This window comes from Artemia sp. Qi Xiang Cuo, chromosome 10 (assembly GCF_049724085.1).
Source record: "Artemia sp. Qi Xiang Cuo chromosome 10, ASM4972408v1, whole genome shotgun sequence".
Classification (NCBI taxonomy): domain Eukaryota; kingdom Metazoa; phylum Arthropoda; class Branchiopoda; order Anostraca; family Artemiidae; genus Artemia; species Artemia sp. Qi Xiang Cuo.
The window spans coordinates 55,178,917-55,189,923 of record NC_142803.1 but is presented as its reverse complement, the minus strand read 5'-3'; positions in this window follow the sequence as shown (position 1 = coordinate 55,189,923).

Sequence of the window (11,007 nt, the reverse complement as noted above, 5' to 3'; positions counted from 1 at the left end):
GGGAAAATTGTGGGCATGGAAGGGGTGTTAGCTGGCCACCAATCACTTTCGACTATTAAAAAGAGCACAAGCCCTTCCAATTTCTAATGGAATGAGATGTTTTCGAAGTTTTTACAACTCCTACAAGTGCCCTGGTCTAAAAGGAAAAAAGGAAATAAATAACACATTGTGCCAACATTGCTCTTTACTTAGGCAGTGCTATTGAAACCTATGAAACCTAGCGAAAAACCAAAATAATTTTAAAATTTTCTGGTAATGTTCTAGTTTTAATTAAAAATAAAATTATTACTCAGACACCATAAATATTTTTGCAGTTTACATAATAACTTTAACCGATCCTGAACTGAAAACTAAAATAAAAAATGAATTTCCAATCACCAATCAAGTTATCGTATGTAGAGTAACCTCCGCTCTCTCTCTGATTGACCCTAAAAATGGATGTTGCCTCAAAAACTAGTCTGGTTGTGTTATACAATGTCGACTATACTCTCAAAACATGTTTTACCACTTTATAGGTTTACCCGCTTTTTGCAATGTGCAAGTGAAATTGTAGTGTATATTCTTGTGAAATTCCTAGTGCAATTGAAATATATAGCAAAAACCAGTCTGATTTTCTTATACAATTTCGATATACTCTCAAAACGTGTTTGACCACTTTATAGGTAATCGCTTTTTTACAATGTGCACGTGAAACTGTAGTGTCTCAGGTGTAAGTTTCCATGTATGGTTCGTATCTATTACGCTTTTGAGCGTATTCTTGTATGGTTCAAACCTTATACACCGTTACTACTACTAGCCTTCTCGGAAAAATGGGTTCTCCTAGAAATAATGCTACCGAAAATTAACAATTGTATTTTATGTTGACGTTCGTGCATTTACGATAGTTAATTATCTAGGATATTTCAGTGAACGAAGCTATAATTCTGGGAAACTCAGAAGTAGTTGGGGACAATGAAGTACTGTCTGAGGTTAAATGGACCACGGCTCCCCCCGTAATTGGGTTAAATTTTGTTCATTGTAATAATCAAATTTAATATAACGTTTCACAACTTATTGCTGACATACTTGTTCAATGATCGACCTATCATCCTCTCTACCTATCTATATACGACCAAGGGGGTGCTGGCTTACCGTCACCTTGTCTACATCTCGGAGGCCACGTGTGAGTAGTAATAGTGTATACAGTTTCAACCCTACATTCAACCCTACATTCAACCATACATTCACGCCTACAAGAATATGCATGTTCCTTCCACGTGGACATTGCAAGAAAGCTGGCAATGCTCCTTGGTACCTTTCCAAGCAAAGTGATTAAACATGTTTGGAAACTACATGCTATTTGCTTGCCTAAGAATTAGATGTTACAATCAGAATTGTTTGATTGACATTTGCAAAAAGGGACAAGGGATTCGCGAATTGGACTATACGAACGATATTAATTGAAGAATAGGGAAAAAACAGAGCTAGATAGCATTTGTGAATTGGATCGTATAAAGGTGGGGGAAAAAGGGATTCGCGAATTGGACTGTACGAACGATCTTATTTGAATAATAGGGAAAAAAAGAGTTAAACTGATTAGCAGTTAAGGTAACCCCGAAGGGCTTGTTAACTCAGGCAATTTATTATAAATTTGAGACAACATCAATCTATGAAAATAGTTAACGATGGTAGAATGACATTGTGAGTTGACCTAGCTTTACCTCACCGATGTGTACTGTATAATACACAAGTGGTGTTTGAACAGTGTTGTCAATTTAAAATAGAGTTTAACGTCATAATATACTAAAAAGTTGATACTAAGAGAGGTGTATACGGCAAGAAAAGAATTTTAATAACGGATAGCTTTACTTCTTCGATTTGTTCTGTATAATACACAAGTGGTGGGGTGATGGCAGAAGGGTGTCTTAGAGTACTTATAGTGCTGTACTGTGGGCCAAATTCCTAGCGAAAAACCCGAGTGGATGACTTGAAAATAAAATTTTTAACGAGAAATTACTGAAAAGTGTTTTGGGGGAAATGGGTTGATTGGCAGAAGGGTGTCTTAGAGTACTTATAGTGCTGTATTGTGGGCCGAGTTGCTAGCCGAAAACCCGTGTGGATGACAAGAAATAAAATTTTTTAACAACAAATCTCTGAAAAAAATATTTTTGGGGGGATGGGTTGATGGCAGAAGGGTGTCTTAGAGTACTTATAGTGCTGTACTGTGGGCCGAATTCCTAGCGAAAAATCCAAGTGGATGACTTGAAAATAAAATTTTTAACGAGAAATGAATGAAAAGTGTTTTGGGGGAAATGGGTTGTTTGGCAGAAGGGTGTCTTAGAGTACTTATAGTGTTGTACTGTGGGCCGAGTTGCTAGCGGAAAACCCGTGTGGATGACTTGAAATAAAAATTTTTTAAACAAGAAATCTCTGAAAAAATATTTTTGGGGGGATGGGTTGATGGCAGAAGGGTGTATTAGAGTACTTATAGTGCTGTACTGTGGGCCGAATTCCTAGCGAAAAACCCGACTGGATGACTTGAAAATAAAATTTTTAACGAGAAATGGCTGAAAAGTGTTTTGGGGGAGATGGGTTGATTGGCAGAAGGATGTCTTAGAGTACTTATGGTGCTGTACTGTGGGCCGAGTTGCTAGCGGAAAACCCGTGTGAATGACATGAAATAAAAATTTTAACAAGAAATCTCTAAAAAAATATTTTTGGAGGAGATGGGTTGATTGGCAGAAGGGTGTCTTAGAGTACTTATAGTGTTGTACTGTGGGCCGAATTTCTGGCGAAAAACCCGTGTGGATGACTTGAAATAAAAATTTTTAACAAGAAATCTCTGAAAAAATATTTTTGGGGGGATGGGTTGATGGCAGAAGGCTGTATTAGAGTACTTATAGTGCTGTACTGTGGGCCGAATTAGTAGCGAAAAACCCAACTGGATGACTTGAAAATAAAATGTTTAACGAGAAATGGCTGAAAAGGGTTTTGGGGGAGATGGGTTGATTGGCAGAAGGGTGTCTTAGAGTACTTAGAGTGCTGTACTGTGGGCCAAGTTGCAAGCGGAAAACCCGAGTGAATGACTTGAGATAAATTTTTTAACAAGAAATCTCTTAAAAAATATTTTTGGGGGGGATGGGTTGATGGCAGAAGGCTGTATTAGAGTACTTATAGTGCTGTACTGTGGGCCGAATTCCTAGCGAAAAACCCGACTGGATGACTTAAAAATGAAATATTGAACTACATATGGCTGAAAATTGTTTTTGCTGAGATTGGTTTATTGGCAGAAGGCTGTCTTTGAGTACTTATAGTGCTTTACTGTGGGACAAGTTGCAAGCGAAAAACCCATATGAATGACTTGAAATAAAAATTTTTAACAAGAAATCTCTGAAAAAATAGTTTTGGAGGAGATGGGTTGATTGGCAGAAGGATGTCTTAGAGTACTTATAGTGCTGTACTGTGGGCCGAGTTGCTAGCAGAAAACCCGTGTGAATGACTTGAAATAAAAATTTTTAACAAGAAAGCTCTGAAAAAAAAATTTTTGGGGGATGGGTTGATGGCAGAAGGGTGTCTTAGAGTAGTTATAGTGCTGTACTGTGGGCCGAGCTGCTAGCAGGAAACCCTTGTGAATGACTTGGAATAAAATTTTTAAACAAGAAATCTCTGAAAAAATATTTTTGGGGGGATGGCTTGATGGCAGAAGGGTCTCTTAGAGTAGTTATAGTGTGATAGTAGGGGGCGAGTTGCTAGCGAAAAATTTAAGCTAATAAGGGTTTTTGACCGTAAACTCTTATTTTTTGTAAGAAAATTATGGAAAATACAATTCGTTGGTTCATAGGTGAAACTTAAGTCCAGTTATAGGTCGAAAAATAAACTATTTCTATAAGATCTGAGCTAATAAGGGTTTTTGAACATAAACTCTAGTTTCCTGTAAGAAAATTATGGAAAATACAATTCTCTCGTTCAAATGTGAAACTTAGGTCCATTTTGGATCGAAAAATAAAACTATTTCCGTAAAAAATATGGTAATAAGTGTTTTTGACCGTAAACTCTAGTTTTTTGTAAGAAAATTATGGAAAATACAATTCTCTGTTTCAAATGTGAAACTTAAGTCCATTTTTGGATCGAAAAATAAAACTATTTCTGTAAAATCTGAGCTAATAAGGGTTTTTGATTGTAAACTCTAGTTTCTTGTAAGAAAATTATGGGAAATACAATTCTCTGGTTCAAATGTGAAACTTAAGTCCACTTTTGGATACTCATAATGATGAGGACTGATGGTTCTAATTCAATATTTTTTTCATAAAAACAAACTAATTTTTTTCAAACTTCAAAATTATACAACTTTATTATTTTTTTTGTACGTATCTTAAAATGACAAAATATGCTTACGGCTCTAACAATGGTACTCTATGATTGGTCAGAGACACAATGTGGCTTTCCCACTGGTATTCTATGTCCGGTTATCGACACTACCCGGTCTATAGCATGTATTAAATCTGTATTTTGTACGCAGTGGAACGATAAACACATAAGTCATATCTTTAAAAAAAAGTGAAGATGGAGCATTTTAATAAAGTGTGTTCACATAACAAAGTTATTGTAGCATTGAATGCCGTCAAGGAGAAATATTTAAACTATGAAACAAGTACAAGTGGTAGCACTATTGGAAATGTATGCATGCATTGTCATGACAGTAAGGAATTAAATTTCTTTGGAATACCGAAAAAATTCAACTCTTATATTGGTAAAGCATTTATTCATTCTGAAATTTAGATTTTCTCAATTTTATTTGATGTATCTGACAAAGGATGTTGATAAAAAAAATTATTTACTCTGACACTTAGATTCTGTCAATTTTATTCGATGTATCTGACAAAAGATGTTGATTAATAAAATTTGTTCACTCTAACACTTAGATTTTGTCAACCTTTTCCGATAAAGAATGTTGTTAAAGCTTTTTTCTATTCTGAAATTTAGATTTTGTAAGTTTTATTTGATATATCTTGCAAAGGATGTTGATAAAAAAATTTTTCACTCTGACACTTAGATTCTGTCAATTTTATTTGATGTATCTGACAAAAGATGTTGATAAATAAAATTTATTCACTCTAACACTTATATTTTGTCAACTTTTTCTGATAAAGGATGTTGTTAAAGCTTTTTTCCATTCTGAAATCTAGATTTTGTAAATTTTATTTGATATATCTGACAAAACATGCTGATAAATAAAATTTATTCACTCTAACACTTAGATTTTGTCAACTTTTTCCTATGTATCCGAGAAATGGATGTTGATATAGAATTTAATCACTCTTATACTTAGATTTTGTGAAATTGCTGTATTGTCTGTCTAGGAAGCGACTTCAATTGATAATGAATGTTAATAAAGAATTTGTTCAATTTTTTTTTCATAATTTTCTGAATTAAATTTCTGTATTGTGTATCCAAGAGGTGAATTCAAGAAAGAGTTTGTTACTTACTTACTTACTTACTTACTTACAATTTTTTCATAATGACATAATGACATAACCAACAAGGGTTGTTGATAAAGAATTTATTCATTTTGATATCTAGATTTTGTCAATGTTATCCCATGTGTCTGACAATAGATGTATGCAAATTCCTTTTTCTTACATCTCCGATGTTTTAATAGACATTCTAAACGTTTGATATGCTAGCTTACTCTAAAAATAATGAACACATAACAATGTAATGCATGATATATTTTTAATGAAATAATGCTATGTAAAATATTAATAAAAAAATAAATTATTAAACATTATTAATATCAGTGATTAAATATGATCATTTTGAATCTGTTCCATAAAATAGTTCACCATGTTCTCTCTTGATATTGTAGCTATTGTCTTCTCTTAGTTCCTAATCAGTAGAATAATAATTATTTCATTTAGAGTCATACACAAGGCTAGGCTAGGTTAGGCTAGGTTAGCCTACGTACGCGCGCGTACGTAGGCTAACCTAGCCTAACCTAACTTAACCTAACCTAATTTAATCTAACCTATCCTAATCATACACCTAACTTTTTGCCTGTCTCTCACCTAACCTAAGCTAACCTAAGTGAAGCGTACATGGGCTAACCTAACCTAACTTAACCTAACCTAACTTAACCTAGTCTAACCTAACCATACTCACCGGAAAAACCTAACCTAATTTAATTCAACCTAACCTAACCTAATCATACACCTAACTTTTTGCCTGTCTCTCACCTAACCTAAGCTAACCTAAGTGAAGCGTACATGGGCTAACCTAACCTAACTTAACCTAACCTAACTTAATCTAGTCTAGCCTAAACATACTCGCCGGAAAAGGTTAGGTTAACTTATAATGAGCGCTCAGGATAAGTTAAAATAACCTAACTTAAAAAGTGAATTTCCACCATTCAGACTGGTAGACTGAGACCCCAATATTGAGCTAGTGGATTTCCACCATTCAGGCTGGTGGACTAAGACCCCAATTCTGAGCTAGGGAATTTCCACCGTTCAGGCTGGTGGACTGAGAGCCTAATACTGAGCGAGTGGATTTCCACCATTCGGGCTGGTGGACTAAGACGCCAATTTCCAACTCTTGCATTTCAGGACAGAAATTCAAAATGAATTTCGAAAAATCATGGGAATGTAACACTGAGAAGGTAAAGCTCAATAAGTCAGTACTGAAATATTCCAACTCTTTCATTTCACGACAGAAATTCAAAATGAGATTTGAAAAATTAAGACACTGTAACTGTGATATGGTAAGCGTGTAAGTTTTTGTGTGTGTGTGAGTTTTGGCGTGTGTGTGTGTAAGTTTTCGTGTGTGTGACTAAGTTTTCGTGTGTGTGTGTGTAAGTTTTTGTGTGTGTGTGTAAGTTTTTGCGCGTGTGTGTAAGTTTTTGTTTGTTTAAGTGTGTGCGTGCATGTTTGTGTTTTTGTGCATTTTAGTTTTTGCGTGTGTATGTAAGTTTTTGTGTGTGTGTGTGTGTATGTTTTTGTGTGTCTAAGCTTTTGTGTGTGTGTGAGTTTTTGTGTGCATGTAAGTTTTCGTGTGCATGTGTAAGTGTGTGTATGTGTGTGTATGTATGTGTATATGTGTGTGTGTGTGTGTATGTATGTGTTTGTGTGTGTGTGTGAGTTTTTGTGTGTGTGTAAGTTTTTTTGTGTGTGTTATTTTGAGTGTTAGTGTGTGTATGTTTTTGTTTGTGTGTGTATGTTTTTGTGTGTGTGTTAGTTTTTGTGTGCATGTAAGTTTCTGTGTGCATGTAAGTTTTTGCATGTGTGTGTAAGTTTTTGTGTGTGTGTGTATGTTTTTGTGTGTCTAAGCTTTTGTGTGTGGGTGTAAGTTTTTGTGTGTGTTTGTAAGTTTGTGTGTGTGTTTGTGTGCGTGTGTGTAAGTTTTTTTGTGTGTGTTTGTTTTTGTGTTTGTGTGTGTGTGTGTGTGTGTGTGTGTGTGTTAGTTTTTGTGTGTTTAAGTTTTGGTGTGTGTGTGAGTTTTCGTGTGTGTGTGTGTAAGTTTTGTGTGTGTGTGTGTGTGTGTTTTTTTTTGTGTTTGCGTTTGTGTGTGTGTTTTTGTTGTTTTGATTTTTATGTTTTTTTTTTTGTGTGTGTGTGTGTGTGTGTGTGTAAGTTTTTGTGTGTTTGTAAGTTTTGGCGTGTGTGTGTAAGTTTTCGTGTGTGTGTGTGTGAGCTTTGTGTGTGTGTGTGTGTGTGTTTGTGTTTATATGTGAATTTAATTTTTTGTGTGAAGGTTAGTTTTTGTTTGCATGTGTAAGTTTTTGTGTGTGTGTGTGTGTGTGTAAGTTTTTGTGTGTGTGTCATTTTTTGAGTGTGTGTGTTAGTTTTTTTGTGTGTGTGTGTGTGTGTGTGTGTGTGTGTGTGTGTGTGTGTGTGTAAGTTTTTGTGTGCATGTAAGTTTTTGTGTGCATGTAAGTTTTTGTCTGCATGTGTTAGTTTTTGTGTGTGTGTGTGTGTGTAAGTTTTTGTGTGTGTGTAAGTTTTTGCGTGTGTGTGTAAGTTTTCGTGTGTGTGTGTGTGTGTGTAAGTTTTAATGTGTGTGTGTGTGTGTGTTAGTTTTTGTGTGTTTGTGTTTTTGTGTTCGTGTGTGTGTGTAAGTTTTCGTGTGTGTGTGTTTAAGTTTTTGTGTGTGCGTGTATGATTTTGTGCGTGTGTGTAAGTTTTTGTGTGCATGTAAGTTTTTATGTGCATGTAAGTTTTCGTGTGCTTGTGTAAGTTTTTTGTGTGTATGTGTATGTGTGTGTGTGTGTGTGTGTGTGCATAAGTTTTCGTGTGTGTGTGTGTGTAAGTTTTTTGTGTGTGTGTGTGTGTGTAAGTTTTTGTGTACATGTAAGTTTTTGTGTGCATGTAAGTTTTTTGCGTGTGGGTGTAATTTTTGCGTGTGGGTGTTATTTTTTGTGTGTGTGTGTGTGTAAGTTTTTGTGAAATCTAGCTCAGAAAAGCCTGAAATAGCAAACTAGTCATCCCAAACTATTGGTTTCAGACAACAAACACCAATGATGGACTAAGAATCCTAGCTCTGAAAAGTTCAAATAGCAAACTACACATCCCAAATCGTAATTTTCTGACATCACACACCTATCAAAGGCTATGAAACCTAGCTAATAAAAGCCGGAAATAGCAAATTAACCATCTCAAAATCATAAGTTTCAGACAGCACTCACCTATGAACGGCTAAGAAATCCAGCTCGGAAAAGTAAAAAAATAGCAGCCCACACATCCCAAATCATAGGTTTCAGACAACACATACCTATGAAAGACTAAGAAATCTAGCTTAGAAAAGCCCGAAATAGTAATTTACATATCTCAAATCCTAGGTTTCAGACAACACTCACCTAAGAACGGCTAAGAAACCTAGCTCAGAAAAGTCAAACATAGAAAACTACTCATACAAAAAGATAGTTTTAAGAATAAACAAACATATTAATTTATATGAAATCCATCTAATAATAGTCATAACTATCAATCCACAAATCACAAATCATAGGTTTCAGACAACACACACCTAAGAAAGACTAAGAAATCAAACTCAGAAAAGCCCGAAATAGTAATTTACATATCCCAAATCATAGGTTTCAGACAACATTCACCTATGAAAGACTAAGAAACCTTAGCTCAGAAAAGCCTGAAATAGTGAAACTACTCATCCCAAACTAGAAGTTTCAGACAAAAAACGCATTTGACGTGAAAAGAATCATAGCTCTTGAAAGTTCAAATACAAAACTACGCAGCCCAATTCATAAGTTTTAGACAACACAAACCTTTGAATGGCTAAGAAATCTAGCTCAGACAAGACAAAATTAGAACACCACTCATTCCAATAATAGGTTTCAGTCAACACACACCTATGACAGGCTAATAAATCCAGCTCAGAAAAGTCAAAAATAGCAAACTGCATATCCCAAATCATTAGTTTCAGTCAACACACATCAACGAAAGACTAAGAAACCTAGCTCAGAAAACTCAAAAATAGCAAACTACTCATCCCAAACTATAGGTTTCAGACAACATTCACCTACGAAATACTAGAAAAACTTAGCTCAGAAAAGCCTGAAATAGCAAACTACACATCCCAAATCATAATTTTCTGACAACACATACCTATGAACGGCTAAGAAACCTAGCTCAGAAAAGTCGAAACTAGCAACCGACACATCCCAAATCAGAGGTTGCAGACATCACACACCTAAGAAAGAATAAGAACTCCAACTCAAAAAAGCCCGAAATAGTAATTTACATATCCCAAATCATAAGCTTTAGACAGCATTCACCTACGAAATACTAAGAAACCTTAGCTCAGAAAAGTCTGAAATAGCCAACTATACATCCCAAACTCGAAGTTTCAGACAACAAACACCTATGAGTGACTAAGAATCCTAGATCTGAAAAGTCCAAAAAGCAAACTATACCTCCCAAATCATATTTTTCTGAAATGACTCACCTATGAAAGGCTAAGAAATCTAGCTCAGAAAAGTCAAAAATAGCAAATTAACCATCCCAAATCATAGGTTTCAGTCAACACACACCTATGAATGGCTAAGAAATCCTGCTCAGAAAAGTAAAAAAATAGCAACCCACACATCCCAAATCATAGGTTTCAGACACCACACACCTACGAAAGACTAAGAAATCCGGTTATGAAAAGTCAGAAATATCAAATTACATATCCCAAATCATAGGTTTCAGACATCACACGCCTATGAAAGACTAAGAAATCCAACTCAGAAAAGCCCGAAATAGTAATTTACATATACCAAATTATAAGTTTCAGACAGTATTCACCTACGAAATACTAAGAAACTATAGCTCGGAAAAGTCTGAAATAGCAAACTACTCTTCCCAAAATCGAAGTTTCAGACAACAAACACCCATGAGTGACTAAGAATCCTATCTCTGAAAAGTCCAAAAAGTAAACTATACCTCCCAAATCATAATTTTCTGAAAGGACACACCTATGAAAGGCTAAGAAATCTAGCTCAGAAAAGTCAAAAATAGCAAATAAAACATCCCAAATCATAGGTTTCAGTCAACACACACCTATGAATGGCTAAGAAATCCTGCTCAGAAAATTCAAAAATAGCAACCCATACATCCCAAATCATAGGTTTCAGTCACCACACACCTACGAAAGACTAAGAAATCCGGTTATGAAAAGTCAGAAATAGCAAATTACATATCCCAAATCGTAGGTTTCAGACAACACTCACCAACGGCTAAGAAACCTAGCTCAGAAAATTCAAAAATAGCAAACTAGTCATCCCAAACTATAGGTTTCAGACAACAAACACCTATGAAAGGCTAAGAAATCCAGCTCAGAAAAGTCAAAAGTATCAATCCACCACTCCCAAATAATAGGTTTCAGACAACACACACCTATGAAAGACTAAGAAATCCAGCTCAGAAAAGTCAAAAATAGCAAACTACACATCCCAAATCATAGGTTTCAGACAACACACACCAACGAAAGACTAAGAAACCTAGCTCAGAAAAGTCAAAAATAGCAAACTACTCATCC